Here is a 22,124-nt window from a genome sequence, read left to right as displayed (position 1 = left end):
CGAGTTACTGGCCACTACCGCTTGCACAAGCTATTCAAACTCACTCTCTGAATCAGTTCGGTTTCTTGAGTATCAACTACAAGCTAAAAGACATCGATCAGCTGTGCTGCGACAAGAAGCGGAAGGACTGCGGAAGTCCCTGGAGCATTCAGATGCATACTTTCTGGTGCAACAGCAAGCGTTGGAGGATTTTAGCGCCAAACAGGACAAAGCTAATCAGCTTGCTAAGCTTATTGCCAGCATGGTGGATACCCAGGATAACGTTTCTTGAGCTCTTCTGAAGTTGTTTCAGTTATGCTCTTGTTTTGCTGCCGCATTTATTTGCACTGGTGGCCAATTTTAATGGTGAGTGTATGTAATGTGCTGCTTTGTTCCCTATATTTGCACTGGTGGCGAACTTTGATGCCCAGTGGATGTAATATGTGTAATAGCGGTAATAGGCTAGCGTTAATTGCTTGCTTATTTATTTCCTTATTGTCTTGTTTAGTTGTTTGCTTGTAGTCACTGCAGTTCTTTTTCTGTTTTTTTTCTAGTGGCCACAATAGCCTATTTTTGGTAACTAGGCCAAAATAAGCATGGCAACACACGGACTGTTGTAACCATGGGCCTCCTGCAGGCTGTATGATCCATGGGCCTTTGTCCGGCCATAGGATCCATCGGCCTTCTATACGGGCATTAGGGTCCATGGGCCTTCTACAGGCCGTAGGGTCCATGGGCCTTCTACGGGCCGTACGATCCATGGGCCTTCTACGGGCCGTACTATCCATGGGCCTCATACGGGCCATAGAATCCATGGGCCTTCTACCAGGCCTATCATCATTTCGCCAATCATGGGTCGTACTATTCGTGGACCATAACGGGCCGTTAATAGGCCGTATTTGATAACTCTATGAAAACAGCCCAACGGGTTTTTTTACATGAAAACGGCCCAACGTATTAACGGTCCTCAAACGGGCCGACTGTAAAGACAGGCTGAATTTGGCCCACAAGAAGAAAATGACAGTAACGGGCCGTATGTAACCGAATGCTGCAAATGAGCCCAAGAATCAATGGGCCCTGAGAAGGCCGAAAGATAACTTGGGGCTGGAAACGGCCCAATGGAATAACGGGCCGTTAATGGGTATAAAATGATACAATGTTCATTACGGGCCAGTTTCATCACAGGCCGTTAATGGGCCAAGAGTTACAAAGGTCCTCATATGGGTCGAAAGAAGTCATGGGCCACACATGGGCCGGAAGTTAAAACGGGCTGAATCATATTGGACGGCCCAGATGACGCTACTCGGCCTAATTTGGATAGGGCGTAACGGGCCCTGGGTTAGCGGGCTGTAAATGGGCTATATGCGAACATGCCGTTAACAGGCTTTCCATGGGCCAACCTGCCACCTTTTGACCAAGTCAAACGGGCCGACCTTTTCACAGGAATGGGCCTCTGTTGGGCCATGCCACGTGTCGCCGTGTCATAGGTGCCTTTGGTCCAATGAGCGGATGACATCTGTCCCAACGATGAGCCGACACATGTTTCCTCCAGCCAATGATGATTTTACACGTGGAAAATCCCCATTGGTCGGGGCTGTTAACGGGTTATCGGAACCAAAACCCGACCCGATAGCTTAACGGTGTTCCGTTACGGTGGATGCCACGTGTCGGTCACCCTTTATGAAAACACTTCTGTGACGCGCGATTTATCGTCATGGAAGTGGACACTTTCGTGATGATAATTTTGGTAATGTCATGGAACACTTCTACGACAGCACAGGTATGACTATCTTGATTCTGTCATAAAATCGTCATGGATGTACATGCATGACCAAACGCGACCTACTGTGACAAACACGTATCATCACGGAAGTTTATTTTTTGGTAGTGATGGAACTAACTCGGACTGACGCTGTATTCAGCAGAATTACCATGGTGTTATTTATGTGCAGATACAAAAGTTCTCGAATGACCTGAAACTTCATGGAACAACTTTTCAGAAATAATAAAAAATCCTTGCAAAAGATGAAGGCCAGGGGGCCCACCACCTGTCCATGAGGATGGGGGGCAGGCGCGCGCCCCTACCTCGTGGGCCCCCTGGAGCTCCTCCGACCTCAACTCCAACTCTATATATTTGGTTTCGGGGAGAAAAAAATCAGAGAGAAGAATTCATCGCGTTTTATGATACGGAGCCGCTGCCAAGCCCTAAAACCTCTTGGGAGGGCTGATCTGGAGTCCGTTCGGGGCTCCGGAGAGGGGAATCCGTTGCCATCGTCATCATCAACCATCCTCCATCACCAATTTCATGATGCTCACCGCCGTGCGTGAGTAATTCCATCGTAGGCTTGCTGGACGGTGATGGGTTGGATGAGATCTATCATGTAATCGAGTTAGTTTTGTTAGGGTTTGATCCCTGGTATCCACTATGTTCTGAGATTGATGTTGCTATGACTTTGCTATGCTTAATGCTTGTCACTAGGGCCCGGGTGCCATGATTTCAGATCTAAACCTATTATGTTTTCATCAATATGTGAGAGTTCTTGATCCTATCTTGCAAGTCTATAGCCACCTAGTATGTGTTATGATCCGTTAACCCCGAAGTGACAATAATCGGGATACTTACCGGTGATGACCATAGTTTGAGGAGTTCATGTATTCACTATGTGCTAATGCTTTGTTCCGGTACTCTATTAAAAGGAGGCCTTAATATCCCTTAGTTTCCATTAGGACCCCACTGCCACGGGAGGGTAGGACAAAAGATGTCATGCAAGTTCTTTTCCATAAGCACGTATGACTATATTCGGAATACATGCCTACATTACATTGATGAACTGGAGCTAGTTTTGTGTCACCCTAGGTTATGATTGTTACATGATGAACCGCATCTGGCATAATTCTCCATCACAGATCCATTGCCTACGAGCTTTCCATATATTGTTCTTCACTTATTTACTTTTCCGTTGCTATTTCTATCATCACTACAAAATACCAAAAACATTACTTTTGCTATCGTTACCTTTTGCTACTGTTACCACTACTATCATATTACTTTGCTACTAAACACTTTGCTGCAGATGCTAAGTTTCCAAGTGTGGTTGAATTGACAACTCAGCTGCTAATACTTGAGAATATTCTTTGGCTCCCCTTGTGTCGAATTAATAAATTTGGGTTGAATACTCTACCCTCGAAAACTGTTGCGATCCCCTATACTTGTGGGTTATCAAGACTATTTTCTGGCGCCGTTGCCGGGGAGCATAGATCTATTCTTTGAGTCACTTGGGATTTATATTTGCTTATCATTATGAAGAACTTGAAAGATCCAAGAACTAAGAGTTATCCCTCAACTACGAGGGGAGGTAAGGAACTACCATCTAGCTCCGCACTTGATTCACCTTCTATTTTGAGTAAGCTTGGGACACCTAAACCTGCTTCTGCTATTCGTTCTGATATGTCACATGTTATTGATGATGCCACTTCTGCTATACATGATACTTATGATGAAACTACTTCTATGCATGATACTACTGTGCCACTTGGTGAATTTCTTGATGAACAACTTGCTAGGGCTAGAGAGAATGAAAATATTGAATCTGATAATATTGATGAAAGTGATGATGAAGACTCACCTGTTATTCCTGAGGGTTATGTTTTTGATAAAGAAGCTCCTTTAGCTATTTTAGCTTGCAAAGATAGATACAAACTAAAGAGGTTATTAGCTAAATGGAATAAGCAATCTCTAAATGCTAGGATGAAACCTGACCCTGCTTTTGCTACTTCACCTATCTTTGTTATTGATAAGGATTATGAATTCTCTATTGATCCTGATATAATTACTTTGGTTGAATCTGATCCTTTTCATGGCTATGAATCTGAAACTGTTGTGGCACATCTTACTAAATTAAATGATATAGCCACCCTGTTCACTACTGATGAGAGAACTCGTTACTTTTATATCCTTAAAATATTTCCGTTCTCATTAAAGGGTGATGCTAAGATATGGTTTAATTCTCTTGATCCTGGTTGTGTGCGTAGTCCCCAGGATATGATTTATTACTTCTCTGCTAAATATTTCCCTGCTGATAAGAAACAAGCTGCTTTAAGGGATATTTACAATTTTGTGCAAATTGAAGAAGAGAGTCTCCCACAAGCTTGGGGGAGGCTTCTTAAGTTAGTTAATGCTTTGCCTGATCATCCCCTTAAGAAAAATGAAATACTTGATATCTTTAATAATGGACTAACCGATGCCTCCAGAGATTACCTAGATAGTTGTGCTGGTTCTGTTTTCAGGGAAAGAACACCGGATGAAGCTGGAATTCTATTGAATAATATGTTGACAAATGAAAATAATTGGACACTTCCTGAGCCAGCTCCGGAGCCAATTCCTGAGCCTATTCCTAAACCAACTCCGAAGAAGAGGGGTATTCTATTTCTCAGTCCTGAAGATATGCAAGAGGCAAAGAAATCTATGAAAGAAAAAGGTATTAAATCTGAAGATGTTAATAATTTACCTCCTATTGAAGAAATACATGGTCTTAATTTACCGCCTGTTGAAGAAACATATGATCTTAATCCTTTACCTATTGAAGAAACTCATGGTCTTGATAACCCGACACAGGTAGTAAAGGTAAATTCTCTCTATAGATATGATAAAGCTAAAATCCCAATTACTAAGTTTGCTAGCCCATGCTTAGATGAGTTTGATAAATTTATGTCTAAGCAAGAAGACTTCAATGCTTATTTTGGTAGACAATTGAAATACAATTCAAATATGCTTGAACACTTGGGTGATTATATGGCCAATGTCAAAGGTGAACTTAAACTTATTAGCAAACATTCTTCTATGGTTACCACTCAAGTAGAACAAGTACTTAAAGCTCAGAATGATTTGCTCAATGAATTGAATAGTAAGAATAATGATAATGCTGTTAGAGTTATGACTAGAGGTGGTAGAATGACTCAGGAACCTCTGTATCCTGAAGGCCACCCTAAGAAAATTGAGCAAGATTCTCAGAGAAATAATGTGGATGCACCTAGTCCTTCTAAAAGGAAGAAAAAGAAAAATGATAGGACTTTGCATGCTCCTAGTGAACCTGTTATTGAAACACCTGAGAATCCAAATGATATTTCTATTTCTGATGCTGAAACACAATCTGGTAATGAACCCGAGTCTAGTGATAATGTTAATGATAATGTTCATAATGATGCTCAACCTAGTAATGATAATGATATAGAAATTGAACCTGCTGTTGATCTTGATAACCCACAATCAAAGAATCAACGTTATGATAAGAAAGACTTTGTTGCTAGGAAACATGGTAAAGAAAGAGAACCATGGGTTCAGAAACCCATGCCTTTTCCTCCCAAACCATCCAAGAAAAAGGATGATGAGGATTTTGAGCGCTTTGCTGAAATGATTAGACCTATCTTTTTGCGTATGCGATTAACTGATATGCTTAAAATGAATCCTTATGCTAAGTACATGAAAGATATTATTACAAATAAGAGAAAGATACCGGAAGATGAAATTTCCACCATGCTTGCTAATTATACTTTTAAGGGTGGAATACCAATGAAACTTGGAGATCCCAGTGTACCAACTATACCATGCTCCATTAAAAGAAACTATGTTAAAACTGATTTATGTGATCTTGGAGCCAGTGTTAGTGTTATGCCTCTCTCTTTATATCGTAGACTTGATTTGAATAAGTTGACACCTACTGAAATATCTTTGCAAATGGCTGATAAATCAACTGCTATAACTGTCGGTATTTGTGAGGATGTGCCTGTTGTAGTTGCAAACGTTACTATTTTAACGGACTTTGTTATTCTTGATATTCCCGAGGACGATAGTATGTCTATTATTCTTGGAAGACCCTTTTTGAATACTGCAGGGGCTGTTATTGATTGCACTAAAGGCAATGTCACTTTTCATGTTAATGGTAATGAGCATAATGTACACTTCCCGAGGAAACAACCTCAAGTTCATAGTATCAACTCTATTGGAAAAATCCCATCAATTATATTTGGAGGTTTTGAATTTCCTCTTCCTACTGTCAAGAAGAAATATGATATTCTTATTATTGGGGATGTGCATATCCCTATTGAGGTAACATAGTGTTATTCGAAATTTCTCCGGTTCCATGTTATTCGGAATGAGTTCGTTAACAAGACTTGATCAACCTTGTTAGTGGATTCCTTTTGATGAGCATGAGATGGATGAAACTAGAAGGCACAACCTTCTGTACCCTCCTTTTACTTTCTGTTATTTATATTAAATAAAATAAAATTAGTATTTTTCTGTCTGTTATCTGATTATCCGTGCAATATAAAAATACCCCAAAAATAAAATTTCTCCAAATGCCCTGAAATTTAAATATGATTTTTTCTGGAATATTTGAGAATATTTGGCACTGAGAACACAGCAGGGGGGTCATCCACCTGGCCACGAGGGTGGAGGGCGCGCCCTACCCCCCTGGGCGCACCGCCTGCCTCGTGGGCCCACGATGGCCCTCCTCCACTTATTCATGCACCCACACACTCCTTCTTCCTCCCACAAACACGAATATCCAGTTCATACCCGAGTCCAAGCTCATTTTGCTGCCATTTTCGATCTCCTTGCTCAAAGCACCTCTCACAAAACTGCTTGGGTAGATTGTTCCTTGGTATGTGACTCCTCCATTTGTCCAATTAGTTTTTGTTCTAGTGCTTTATTCATTGCAAATTTTTGCTGCTTAGGTGACCCTGTTCTTGAGCTTGCATGTCAAATTTATATGGTCAAAAGTAGTTTTGATGCATGATATAGGCCCTAGGCACTTGTAGGAGTAGTTGCTATCAATATTATTGAGTTTGGTTTACTTTTATTTTGAAGTTACTAAAAATTTCAGACTTTTTCAGAAAATAATGAAGAGACTTTTGAGGGGCTCATCGAGCCGAAGCTCGAAGGAAAAGGCACAGAAGCCCAAGTATAATCTGCCTCGCACCACGGAGGTTCGGTCGTGTGAATGGCCTTCCGATGATTTCTTGAGAGCAGCCGGGATTTATGAAGATTTTTATGAATTGGCTAAGAATGCAGGCCTCGCCGCTTTCCTCCACGACCAACGCGATCAGTATCTCTTACTCACAAATATCTTTGTGCAAAACTTTCATTTCCATTCTAGGAGCTCACCACCTACGGTGGAGTTTTATTTATATGATGAGCATAAGGAGATGTCACTTTATGATTTTTGTCAGGTTTGTTTGGTCCCTTTCGAGGGCACGACAGAGGAACCACATCGCAGCGATGTGGATGGGTTTATTGATATCATCACTGTAGGGTAAACGAGGAAGGTTTCTGATGCACGAATCACTACCATACGTTTTCTTGTTTTACGCTATTTTGCATTATTTGCTAGTCGTTGCTTAATTGGTCGCAGAAACTATGGAAACCTTAGTGTTCCTGATATTATTATTTTGCTCCACGGTTTATTCAGTGATAACTCTGTTAGTATGGGCGGCATTATTGCTAAATGGTTAAGTCTGAACCATACAAAGGGTCCCATCTTTGGAGGCATCTATGCTTCACGCCTAGCTGCACATTTTAATATACCTATTAGGCATTATGAGAAAGAAGAAAAAGTGCTGCCTTGTGTTTATTTAGATTATAAGAGTATGGTAGCACGTGATTTTATTGTTAAGAATAGGGAAGGAGAGCTTAAATACAAATTGTTCTTTGATAAACATCATCCTGAGACTATTACCCTGACTGCTCCTTCCTTGTTTGATTTATCTGCAGGCCAGTACCTTGTTCCTTTAGAGGCTATTCACGCCTATCGGAACCCTACATCAGCCACTGACCCAGAGTTGGAACCACAAGTTGATCCTCCACGACAGTCTAATTACTAGTGGGATCCGGAGATGATTGCCAACCAGTGGCAATCGGAGCCTTCTTCTTCGCAGTACGACCCCAACTATTATTATGGATATCCGCCAGGCCAACCGTGGCCATAGACCAACTTAGGCCAAAAGCCTAAGCTTGGGGGAGTACGTATTTCTCACCAACATTACATTTATGTTCACACACTCATTGCCAGATGTCGGTGCTCATACTTTTTCATAGTATTATCCATGCTAGTTTATTTCCCTTTTTATGCTTTCTTCTCGTGTGTTTGATAAACCTTAAGAAAAACCAAAAAATTAGTTGTAGCTTTTAATTAGTTTACTCTCCATGCTTGTAGTAGTAATTAAAAAGAAAACCCAAAAAGATTTCCTATTCTTCTTTTACTTGTTGGGAGCTCTCCTGTGTAAATAGTTTTATTTTCTTTTCTTTTCTTTGGGGGTCGATAGGAGAAGACCAGCCCATATTGCCTTGTCTTCTCCTGTTTATTGAATGCTTGCAGATTCCAGCTTAGTCCAATGCACGTGCACTATTATTATTGTTCACACTATTCGGTCGTGCAAGTGAAAGGCAATTATGACGATATATGATGAACTTATTGAGATGAGAAAAGCTGGTATGAACTCGACCTCCCTTGTTTTTATAAATATGATTAGTTCATCGTTCCTGATTCAGCCTATTATGAATAAACATGTTTGCAATGACAACTAGAGATCATAGTTCTTGTGCCATGCTTGATTAGCTATGAGCTTATAATGGTTTACCTTACGTGCCAACATGCTATTAAAATGGTTGTGATGTGGTATGATAGGGTGGTATCCTCCTCTGAATGATTTAAGTGACTTGACTTGGCGCATGTTCACGCATGTAGTTGAAACAAAATCAACATAGCCTTCACGATATTTATGTTCATGGTGGATTATATCCTACTCATGCTTGCATTCGGTGTTGATTAATTTTAATGCATGTTCATGACTGTTGTCGCTCTCTAGCTAGTCGCTTCCCAGTCTTTTGCTAGCCTTCACCTGTACTAAGCGGGAATACTGCTTGTGCATCCAACTCCATAAACCCCAAAGTTATTCCATATGAGTCCACCATACCTACCTATATACGGTATCTACCTACCGTTCCAAGTAAATTTGTATGTGCCAAACTCTAAACCTTCAAATAAATATCCTGTTTTGCATGCTCGAATAGCTCATGTATCAACTAGGGTTGTCTGTATCTTCCATGTTAGGCGGGTTATTCTCAAGAGGAGTGGACTCCGCTCCTCACTTACGAGAAAATGGCTGGTCACTGGCATGCCCAGCCCCATGCTTTATGCAAACTAAATCAAAATAATTGCAAACAAAACTCCCCTGGGACTCTTGTTAGTTGGAGGCACTCGTTGTTTCGAGCAAGCCATGGATTGATGCGTGTTGGCGGAGGGGGAGTATAAACTTTACCATTCTGTTTGGGAACCGCCTATAATGTGTGTAGCATGGAAGATATCGCCATCTCTTGGTTGTTATGTTGACAATGAAAGTATACCGCTCAAAATATTATTCACCTCTATTTCAAAACCGAGCTCTGGCACCTCTACAAATCCTTGCTTCCCTCTGCGAAGGGTCTATCTATTTACTTTCATGTTGAGTCATCATCTTCTTATTAAAAAGCACTAGTTGGAGAGCACCACTGTCATTTGCATTCATTACTGTTAGTTTACATTGAGTATGACTCAACTGGATATCTTTTACCATGAATTATAATGTCTAGTCAGTCCTTGATCTTTAAAGGTGCTCTGCATTTATGTTTTGCAGTCTCAGAAAGGGCTAGCGAGATACCATCTTGTTATATCATATTATGATTGTTTTGATAAAGTGTTGTCATGCGAAATTTATTATTATTGCTCTCTAGTTGATTATGCCATGGATATGAGTAAACTTGAGACCTAAGCGTTATTGTGAATATGGTTAGTCATAATCTTTGCTGAAAACTTGAATGATGGCTTTACATATTTATAACAACAAGAGCAAACAGAGTTTGTAAAAGTTTTTCTTTATCACTTTCAGTTTATCAACTGAATTGCTTGAGGACAAGCAAGGGTTTAAGCTTGGGGGAGTTGATACGTCTCCGTTGTATCTAATTTTCCAAACACTTTTGCCCTTGTTTTGGACTCTAACTTGCATGATTTGAATGGAACTAACCCGGACAAAAGTTCTCGGAATGGCCTGAAACTTCATGGAACAACTTTTCAGAAATAATAAAAAATCCTTGCAAAAGATGTAGGCCAGGGGGCCCACCACCTGTCCACGAGGGTGGGGGCGTGCCTGCCCCCCTAGGGCGCGCCACCTACCTCATGGGCCCCCTGGAGCTCCTCCGACCTCAACTCCAACTCTATATATTTGGTTTCAGGGAGAGAAAAATCAGAGAGAAGAATTCATCGTGTTTTACAATACGGAGCCGCCGCCAAGCCCTAAAACCTCTCGGGAGGGCTAGTCTGGAGTCCGTTCGGGGCTCCGGAGAGGGGAATCCCGTTGCCATCGCCATCATCAACCATCCTCCATCACCAATTTCATGATGCTCACCGCCGTGCGTGAGTAATTCCATCGTAGGCTTGCTGGACGGTGATGGGTTGGATGAGATCTATCATGTAATCAAGTTAGTTTTGTTAGGGTTTGATCCCTAGTATCCACTATGTTCTGAGATTGATGTTGCTATGACTTTGCTATGCTTAATGCTTGTCACTAGGGCCCGGGTGCCATGATTTCAGATCTAAACCTATTATGTTTTCATCAATATATGAGAGTTCTTGATCCTATCTTGCAAGTCTATAATCACCTATTACGTGTTATGATCCGTTAACCCCGAAGTGACAATAATCGGGATACTTACTGGTGACGACCATAGTTTGAGGAGTTCATGTATTCACTATGTGCTAATGCTTTGTTCCGGTACTCTATTAAAAGGAGGCCTTAATATCCCTTAGTTTCCATTAGGACCCCGCTGCCACGGGAGGGTAGGACAAAAGATGTCATGCAAGTTCTTTTCCATAAGCACGTATGAGTATATTCGGAATACATGCCTACATTAGATTGATGAACTGGAGCTAGTTCTGTGTCACCCTAGGTTATGATTGTTACATGATGAACCGCATCCGGCATAATTCTCCATCACTGATCCATTGCCTACGAGCTTTCCATATATTGTTCTTCGCTTATTTACTTTTCCGTTGCTATTGCTATCCTCACTACAAAATACCAAAACATTACTTTTTCTATCGTACCTTTTGCTACTGTTGCCACTACTATCATATTACTTTGGTACTAAACACTTTGCTGCAGATACTAAGTTTTCAGGTGTGGTTGAATTGACAACTCAGCTGCTAATACTTGAGAATATTCTTTGGCTCCCCTTGTGTCGAATCAATAAATTTGGGTTGAATACTCTACCCTCGAAAATTGTTGCGATCCCCTATACTTGTGGGTTATCAGGACTACGCACACAACCAGGATCAAGAGAATTAAACCATATTTTAGCATCACCCTTTAATGAGAACGGAAATAACTTAAGGATAAAGTAGTAACAAATTTTTTCCTCATTAGTAAATAGGGTGGCTATATCATTCAATTTAGTAAGATGTGCCACAACAGTTTCAGTTTCATAACCATGGAAAGGATCAGATTCAACCAAAGTAATTAACTTAGGTCGACAGAGAAATCATAATCCTTATTGGAAATATAAATAGGTGAAGTAGCAAAAGCAGGGTCATATTTCGTTCTAGCATTCAAAGATTTTTCTTTAAGCTTAGCTAATAATTTCTTAAGATCATATCTATCATTGCAAGCTAAAAAGTCTCTAGTAGTTTCTTCATCCATAACATGACCCTCATGCACAACAGGCAATTGATATCTAGGGGAGAATCTTCATCATCACTTTCATCAATATTATCAGTTTCAATAATTTCATTCTCTCTAGCCCTAGCAAGTTGTTCATCAAGAAATTCCCTAATGGCACAATATTATCAAGCATAGAAGTAGTTTCATCATAAGTATCATGCAAAGCAGAAGTGGCATCATCAATAACATGGGACATATCAAAATGAATAGCAGGAGTAGGTGTCGCAAGTTTACTCAAAACAGAAGGTGAATCAAGTGCAGAGCTAGATAGCAGTTCCTTACCTCCCCTCGTAGTTGAAGGAAAAATATTGGTTCTTTCATCTTTCAAGTTCTTCATAGTGATCAACAGATATAAATCCAAAGTGACTCAAAGAATAAAGCTATGCTCCCCGGCAACGGCGCCAGAAAATAGTCTTGATAACCCACAAGTATAGGGGATCGCAACAGTTTTTGAGGGTAGAGTATTCAACCCAAATTTATTGATTCGACGCAAGGGGAGCCAAAGAATATTCTCAAGTATTAACACTTGAGTTGTCAATTCAACCGCACCTGAAAGACTTAATATCTGCAGCAAAGTATTTAGCAGCAAAGTAATATGATAGTAGCGGTAATGGTAGCAAAAGTAATAGTATTGGTTTTGTAGTGATTGTAACAGTAGCAATGGAAAAGTAAATAAGCGAAGATCAATATGTGAAAAGCTTGTAGGCAATGGATCAGTGATGGATAATTATGTCGGATGTGATTCCTCATGCAACGGTATATGGAAAAGTAAATAAGCGAAGAACAATATATGGAAAGCTCGTAGGCAATGGATCAGTGATGGAGAATTATGCCGGATGTGGTTCATCATGTAACAATCATAACCTAGGGTGACACAGAACTAGCTCTAGTTCATTAACGTAATGTAGGCATGTATTCTGAATATAGTCATACGTGCTTATGGAAAAGAACTTGCATGACATCTTTTGTCCTACCCTCCCATGGCAGCGGGATCCTATTGGAAACTAAGGGATATTAAGGCCTCCTTTTAATAGAGTACCGGACCAAAGCATTAACACTTAGTGAATACATGAACTCCTCAAACTACGGTCATCACCGGTAAGTATCCCGATTATTATCACTTCAGGGTTAACGGATCATAACACATAATAGGTGACTATAGACTTGCAAGATAGGATCAAGAACTCACATATATTCATGAAAACATAATAGGTTCAGATCTGAAATCATGGCACTCGGGCCCTAGTGACAAGCATTAAGCATAGCAAAGTCATAACTGCATCAATCTCAGAACATAATGGATACTAGGGATCAAACCCTAACAAAACTAACTCGATTACATGATAAATCTCATCTAACCCATCACCGTCCAGCAAGCCTACGATGGAATTACTCACGCACGGCGATGAGCATCATGAAATTGGTGATGGATAAAGGTTGATGATGACGATGGCGACGGATTCCCCACTCCGGAGCCCCGAACGGAATCCAGATCAGCCCTCCCGAGAGAGATAAGGGCTTGGCGATGGCTCCGTATTGTAAAACACGATGAATCCTTCTCTCTGATTTTTTGATCTGTATTGGAGTTAAGGTCGGTGGAGCACCAGGGGGCCCACGAGGCAGGGGGCGTGCCTATGGGCGCGCCCCCCACCCACGTGGACAGGGTGTGCCCCCCTTGTCGCGACCTGACCCGAATGGATCAAGCGCTCTGTGCTCAGGTGTCATCCCTGGATCAGTAATGCTGACACCACATAGTACATTGAAGGATTTATAGCAGAGTGGCAATCACACACTTATTACATCGTTGTCTCAAAGAGAACTTATTACAATAAACATGGCTTAAGGCCATCTAGTGTCGATAACAGCGGAAGACTCGGAAGATAAATGGGTCCATCAACTCCAACGGCATCGCTGAGTATAGAACCACGACCTAAAACACCTTACTCGTCGTCTGAAAAGTCTGCAACATGAGAAGTTGCAGCCCGAAAACGGGTCAGCACATGGAATATGCTGGCAAAGTAACACATAGAGAGTAATGGAATGAAGCAGCCATACTATATGCATATATGGCTGGTGGAAAGCTCTATGGTTACAGTTTTTGCGTAAAGCCAATTTTTCCCTACTGCAAAGGAATAAATTTATTTAACTATCATGGTGGTTGTGAAACATTGAGAATGGTTGACAGCATTCTCAATCCCAATTAAAAATAATTAAAACCCAACAACATTAATTAGAAGTAACATGTTGAGATTCACATGATATTCAAGTACTAGATACTCAAGTTGTCCATAACCGGGGACACGGCTAATCATGATTAGTTTGTACACTCTGCAGAGGTTTGCGCACTTTTCCCCACAAGACTCGATCGCCTCCGTTTGGTTTCTCGCACTACACGGTGTTTGAGAAACGGATGACCGAGACATAGTCTTTCAGAAGCGCTAGCACCTTACATGTGGGATAGACCGTACCACCTACAACCCCTACATCTGCTAGTCCACCCCGTAAGAGTTCGCACTACTTAGTCAACTATGCCAGAGCCCATAATGGCTTGTGGCTGCACACGGAAGTTTCTAGCATGAAAGATCTTATGATCCCTTTGAGCCTGGGTGGCGGTCCAAAAAAACAGGCAAGTCCTGATAGACATCAGGTGCCTCAATCCACCCAGATGTGTGTTTAAGTTGCCACCTTAGATAAACCATTAAAATTATCAACTCACATCTGTCATGGATATCACTCACCCAATCCACGTCTACTAGCATAGCATGGCATAATAAGCAAACATAGAAGTAACTCCCAAAGGTTTGATAATACATGTGATAGGTACTACCTCATTTACTTCCCATCCCACAATTTAATTAGATCCTAAACATGCAATGTGAGAGGATTGATCTAATGCAATAAAACATGGGTTGTAGAAAAGGTATGATCAAAGTGTTACTTGCCTTGCTGATGATCCGCGAGTCCTAGGGTTTCGAAGTAACAAGCGGCGCAATCCGGGTAATCTATCGCAGACAAACAAGCACACAATAAGTACTCATATAATGCACAGGTAAAACTCGAACAAGAGAATGAACCAGAAAGTTCAACTTAAGAACTCCGGTTGCAAAGAAAGAACGAACCGAACAAAGAAACGGAAAACAAACGGCGGAAGAAAACAACTCGGTTCTAGCAAGTTGAAACTAGGTCAAATTTTACCGGGGCAAAAACTTGTTTAAGCTGATTAGACGGAACAGCGGTTTCGAAACGAAACTCCAGGCGCTTGAATCACCTGATTCCGATAAACGAGCGAGAAGAAAGACTGGAAAGAAGATCGGATCTGAGATCGCGATCGCGGAATAAATCCGACGAGAAGAAAAAGAAGAACGGTTAAACGAATGGACGTCGTTAACCGGGAAGAATCCGGTGATCACGTTCGTTAGGACGAACGGTCTGGCGAACGGTCCAAAGGCAACTAAATCGGAAAAGAAAACGAATCCGATCTAGGGTTTCGGAGAAGAAAACCGAAACGAAAAACCGATCTAGAAAACGAATCGGAAGAGAAGAAAAGAATCGGAACGATTAGAAGAAAACGATCCGAGGAAAAGAGACGCGGGGCAACCTCCGGCGAGGTCTCCGATGAGGGGCTCCGGTGGCGGCGGCAAGGTGCGGCGGCGGCGGTGACGCAGGGCGCGGGCGGCGGCTTAGGGCGGCGCGCGGGTGAGGGGTGGCCCGGCGCGGGGTGTGGTGGAGCTCTAGGCTTTGGGTTTGATGATTTAGAGGGGGGGGTGCTTGGGTATTTATATTGGGGAGGGGGGTTTACTTGGAGGAGGGATCAAGGAATTGGAATAGGAGTAGGAAAGATCTAGAAAAAGAAACGGAATAAACGGGAGTAGGACAAAAGTCCTACTAGGACTTCCAAAAGACAACGGCGGCGGCTCCCTGGAGCCTGGGCGCTCGCGCGATGGCCTCCTGGCCTTGGCCGTCGGCGGCTTGGGCCTTTGGCCCAAGGCGCTGAGGATTTTTTTTTAACAGATTTCGCGCGTAGAAAAACTCAGAAAAGAAAATCTAAACGGGCTCCAAAATCACTAAAGTAAATTTTCCTCGACTCCTAAAAATGAGTCGAACAAAATGAACTTTACTCCGGAGCTAAAATGCAATTTTCGAAAACGCGCATTTTTCCCTATCCAAATAAAATGCAAATAAAACTCCGGCAAACAAAAATTGATCTATTTATTAAATCTTCATTTTTCCTCAATTTTGGGAAAGTCATATTATTCCCTCTCTTATATATTTGTTATCGGAAAAAATTTTGAAGATAAAATAAATAAATCAAATGATCCTTTTTCAAAATTTGAGAAAACTCCCAAATATGAAAATAACGAAATCTCCAACTCTCTCCGAGGGTCCTTGAGTTGCGTGAAATTTCTAGGATCAACCAAAATGCAAGAAAATATGATATGCATGATGATCTAGTGTATAACATTCCAAATTGCAAATTTGGGATGTTACAAACCTACCCCCCTTAAGATGAATCTCGCCCTCGAGATTCTGGTTGGCTAGAAAATAGGTGAGGGTGGTCTTTGAGCAAATCTTCTTCTCTCTCCCAGGTGGCTTCATCTTCTGAGTGGTGGTTCCACTGAACTTTGCAAAATTTGATAACCTTGCTACGAGTAACTCTACTGGCATAATCGAGAATCTTGACTGGCTTCTCCTCATATGTTAGGTCATCCTTTAACTGAATCACTTCAAGCGGTACTGTATCTCTTAGCGGTATCTCTGCCATCTCGGCATGACATCTCTTCAGCTGAGAAACATGGAATACATCATGAACTCCTGACAGTCCCTCTGGTAATTCCAACTTGTAAGCGACTTCTCCCATACGTTGCAAAATCTTATACGGTCCAACGAAACGCGGTGCTAATTTTCCCTTAACTCCAAAGCGCTTAACTCCTCGAAGTGGGGATACTCGAAGATAAACTCTGTCTCTGGTTTCGTAAACTGTCTCCTTGCGTTTAGAATCTGCGTAGCTCTTCTGCCTGGACTGGGCTACCTTGAGCCTATCGCGAATCAACTTAACCTTCCGTTCAGACTCCTTAATCAAATCTGGTCCAAAGAATTGACGGTCTCCAACTTCGTCCCATGACAACGGTGTCCTGCACCTCCTTCCGTATAAAGCTTCGAAAGGTGCCATCTTCAAACTGGTTTGGTAATTGTTGTTGTAGGAAAACTCCGCATACGGCAAGTTATCGTCCCAACTAGATCCATAATCTAGTGCACAAGCTCTCAGCATATCTTCCAGAATCTGATTGACTCTCTCGGTCTGTCCATCTGTCTGCGGGTGAAAAGCTGTGCTGAACTCTAGTCTGGTTCCTAAAGTTTCATGCAACTGATTCCAAAACTTTGAGGTAAACTAGGTTCCTCTATCTGATACGATACTCCTCGGAACTCCATGCAAACAAATGATCCTAGTCATGTATATCTTTGCCACCTTAGCACTGGTGTAAGTGGTCTTAACTGGACTAAAATGTGCTACCTTCGTCAAACGATCAACTACTACCCATATCGAGTCATAGCCTGATTTCGTCCTGGGTAGTCCTGTGATAAAATCCATGCCTATCTTATCCCACTTCCATTCGGGTATCGGCAATGGTTGTAACAATCCTGCTGGCTTTTGATGTTCTGCCTTTACTCTCTGACATACGTCACAAACTGCTACATATGCTGCAATATCCTTCTTCATTCCGGTCCACCAGAATGTTTCCTTTAAATCCAAATACATCTTGGTATTCCCTGGGTGAATCGAATATGGTGAATCATGGGCCTCTTGCAAAATCAACTTCCTGATCTCCGGGTCATTTGGCACATAAACACGGTCCTCGAACCATAAGGTATCGTGCTCATCCTCACGAAATCCCTTAGCTTTTCCTTTGCAAAGTTTCTCCTTTATAGCGGCAATCTCCTTGTCAGATTTCTGAGCTTCTCTGATCTTATCCATCAATGTTGACTGAATCTCCAATGCTGCTACATAGCCTCTCGGAACTATTTCCAAGCATAGCTCACGAAGGTTTTCTGCTAACTCCTTGGGTATTTTACCCGTCATTAGGGTATTGACATGGCTCTTACGGCTCAATGCGTCAGCTACTACATTAGCTTTTCCGGGATGGTAATGCAATCTCATGTCATAATCCTTGATGAGTTCCAACCATCTCCTTTGTCTGAGGTTCAACTCCTTCTGCGTGAAAATGTACTTCAAACTCTTGTGATTCGTGTACACCTCACAATGATTTCCAATGAGGAAATGTCTCCACGTCTTCAATGCATGCACTACGGCTGCTAACTCCAAATCATGCGTGGCATAATTCAACTCATGAGGCTTCAGTTGCCGTGAAGCATACGAAACAACTCTCCCTTCCTGCATAAGCACTACTCCAAGTCCTCGACGTGAAGCGTCATAGTACACCTCATAATCCTTGGTCTGATCTGGCAAGATCAATACTGGTGAGGTAACCAAACGTTTCTTCAATTCCTGGAAACTTTCCTCACACTCCTCAGTCCATTTGAACTTAGTATCCTTCTTCAACAACTCCGTCATAGGCTTTGCAATCTTTGAGAAATTCTCAATAAATCCCCGGTAGTATCCTGCGAGTCCAAGAAAACTCCGGATCTCTCCTACTGTTGTTGGTGATTCCCATTCGGTTACTGTCTCAACCTTAGTGGGGTCAACTGCTATACCTTCTCCGGATATAACGTGTCCGAGGAATCCAACTTACTTCAACCAAAACTCACATTTGCTGAATTTGGCGTATAATTGATGTTCCCTTAGTTTCTCCAAAACCAAACGCAAATGTTCCTTATGCTCCTCTTCATTCTTTGAATAGACCAGAATGTCATCAATGAATACTACGACGAACTTATCCAAAAACTCCATAAACACTTTGTTCATCAGGTTCATAAAATAGGCAAGTGCGTTAGTCAATCCAAATGACATAACGGTATACTCATACAGTCCATATCTCGTGGTGAATGCTGTCTTAGGTATGTCCTGCTCTTGAATCTTCAATTGGTGGTACCCTGATCGCAAATCGATCTTGGAAAACACTTTAGCTCCTTGCAAACGATCAAACAGATCATTGATCATTGGCAGTGGGTACTTATTCTTGATGGTTACTTCATTCAACCCCCGATAATCTACAACCATCCTTAATGATCCATCCTTCTTTTCCACTAGAAGTACGGGTGATCCCCAAGGCGAAGAACTTGGGCGAATGTAACCATTATCCAATAATTCCTTAATCTGATTCTTAATTTCTACCAAATCCTTTGCTGGCATCCGGTACGGTCGCTTCGATATTGGGCCTGTACCTGGCAATAACTCAATCAAAAATTCAATGTCTCTATGCGGTGGCATGCCTGGTAAATCCTCAGGAAATACATTAGGAAAATCCTTTACCACTGGTACTTCTTCTTGCACAACTCCTGTTAGGCAGTTTACTTGTGTCCTGTTTGGCACATGCCGGGATACATACTTGATCCTTCTTCCTTCTGGTGTGGTAAGCAAAATTGACTTACTAGCACAGTCGATGTTTCCTCCATACATCGACAACCAATCCATGCCTAATATCACATCCAATCCTTGAGATTCCAATATTATTAGGTCTGAGGGAAACACATAGTTACCAATCCTTAATGGTAACCGACCACACCATCGTCTAGCCATAAACTCCGCTCCTGGTGAGCTTACTAACATGGGTGACCTAAGGGCTTGGGTTGGCAGGTTATACTTATCCACAAATCCCCTTGATATGTATGAATGCGATGCACCAGTATCGAAAAGAACGAGTGCGGTAAATGACTTAACCAAAAACTTACCGATTACTGCATCGGGCTGATCTTCAACCTCCTCCACATTAACGTGGTTCACCTGTCCCCTATTGAAAGGGTTCGGCTTCTTCCCATAGCTTCCATTGCCATTTCCATTCTGGCCTTCAGGACATTCATTGGCATAATGTCCGGTCTTGGAACACTTGAAACAGGTGACTTGACTCAGGTCTCTCTTGGTTGGGGTCGATGGGATGGTCCGATTCTGGCCGTTGCTTCCTCCATTCCCATTACCATTCTTGTGGCCATTATGGTTGTGCGAGCTACCTCCTCCATGGGTGTGCTGAAAATGAAATCCCGGTTTAGGGGTAAAGCGGGGCTTCTGCTGGGCTCCAGAGTTATACTTCCCCTGTACATATTTCCTCTTACGGTTCTCAATTTGCTGTTGCTTCCCTTCAATCATGATGGCACGATCTACCAACTCCTGGTAGTTGTTGAAGGTGGCTACCATCAACTGCATGCTTAGTTCATCGTTCAGCCCTTCCAGAAACTTCTCCTGCTTAGCTGCATCCGTAGCAACGTCATCTGGGGCATAACGTGCTAACTTGCTGAAGTCGTCAACGTACTGGCCAGCTGTCCTTCCTCCTTGGCGTAAGTTGCGAAACTCATGCTTCTTTATGGCCATAGCTCCTGCTAAAACATGGGCAGTGCGGAAAGCTTGCTGAAACTGATCCCATGTGACAGTGTCAACTGGGTAAGTGGCTGTGAAATTCTCCCACCATGCTGCCGCGGGTCCGTCAAGCTGGTGAGCGGCAAACTTCACTTTCTCACCATCCGTGCATCCTGCAGTGGTCAACTCCCTTCCTATCTTGCGGAGCCAATCGTCTGCTACTATTGGCTCGGTGCTACTGGAAATCACCAGTGGATTCAGCCTAAGAAAACGGGCTAAGTGGTCAACAGGTGGTGGTGGTGGTGGGTTGTTGTTGTTGTTCTGCTGGTTCTGGACTAACATCTGCATCAATTGATTCTGCTGCTGGATCAACTGAGTGAGCTCCGGTGGAAATCCATTGTCACGTCTTGGAGGCATCTAAGGGTTTAGAAAAGACGAGAATTGAGAATAGAGTGAGGTCTAAAGGGAAAACACTACCCCAATGCACATGAGCAAATGCACACAATATCACTTCAATCAATCAAACAAGGGCTTACAAACGATCTAAAGCTATCGCAAAAGTGCTTGACTATAATGTTTACATGGGGGAATACTACTACTATTTGGTGGTCATCTAGAAATTTGAACCGGTGGAAGACTCCATGATATCTGCTCCAGCTTCGTCTTCAAAGTCGGGTTCACTTGGATCCGAATCGGTGTCGTCGATGATGATGTAGTTGTCTGGACATGCGACGTACTCGTCTTCTTCCTTGGATGCTAACTTCCTCTTGAGTTCTTCAATCTCTTGCTTAAGATCGCCATTGTGTCTTGCTAGAGCTACGATCTCGTCCATGTAGTCCTTGCGTGTAGACTTCAGTTCTCCTTCTAGATCGATGATCCTTACCTTCGCATTCTTCAACTCTACCATATCATTGCACATCTGGTTCTCGTGGCGTCGAATGTGCTGGTTTAACTCCTGGATGAAAGATGCAATGGATCTATCCTTCTTGGTGCTGACTAACTCCCATTGTTCATCTCGGCGTCTGCAAATCTGGTAGATAGTGTCCTTGAGGTCTTCTTGATAAACTTCTCCAATGCGTCCTATGGTGATATGAGCTGCCATGCTCCTTCCTAGACTCCAGGTTGGTGCATTGAAAACACTATCTATGGGCTTCGTGATTGGCGTGAATGTCCTTCCCGGAACGTGAGCTTGAATCTTCCAGCGCTCCTCTTCAGGCAGAGTGGCGTTGAAGGTTCCCGTGAAGCTTGGTAATCCAATGTTCAGGTACTTGGTGACTTCCTTCAGGTGAAATCCAAAAGGTGTGCCTTCATCCGGTTGAGCGTACTTAATCTTCGCGTTCGTCATCCTAAAAGAGTAGAAAATATGAGGAGTTAGAAAATGAGAAGAGAATGGTGATCTATGGCTTTAACTTAGTGGTCGTGTCCTACAGTCAGTGTGTGCTCTGATACCATTCTCTGTCGCGACCTGACCCGAATGGATCAAGCGCTCTGTGCTCAGGTGTCATCCCTGGATCAGTAATGCTGACACCACACAGTACATCGAAGGATTTATAGCAGAGTGGCAATCACACACTTATTACATCGTTGTCTCAAAGAGAACTTATTACAATAAACATGGCTTAAGGCCATCTAGTGTCGATAACAGCGGAAGACTCGGAAGATAAATGGGTCCATCAACTCCAACGGCATCGCTGAGTATAGAACCACGACCTAAAACACCTTACTCGTCGTCTGAAAAGTCTGCAACATGAGAAGTTGCAGCCCGAAAACGGGTCAGCACATGGAATATGCTGGCAAAGTAACACATAGAGAGTAATGGAATGAAACAGCCATACTATATGCATATATGGCTGGTGGAAAGCTCTATGGTTACAGTTTTTGCGTAAAGCCAATTTTTCCCTACTGCAAAGGAATAAATTTATTTAAC

Source organism: Triticum urartu, chromosome 3 (assembly GCF_003073215.2).
Source record: "Triticum urartu cultivar G1812 chromosome 3, Tu2.1, whole genome shotgun sequence".
Classification (NCBI taxonomy): Eukaryota; Viridiplantae; Streptophyta; class Magnoliopsida; order Poales; family Poaceae; genus Triticum; species Triticum urartu.
Note: the sequence above shows the minus strand (reverse complement) of the source record.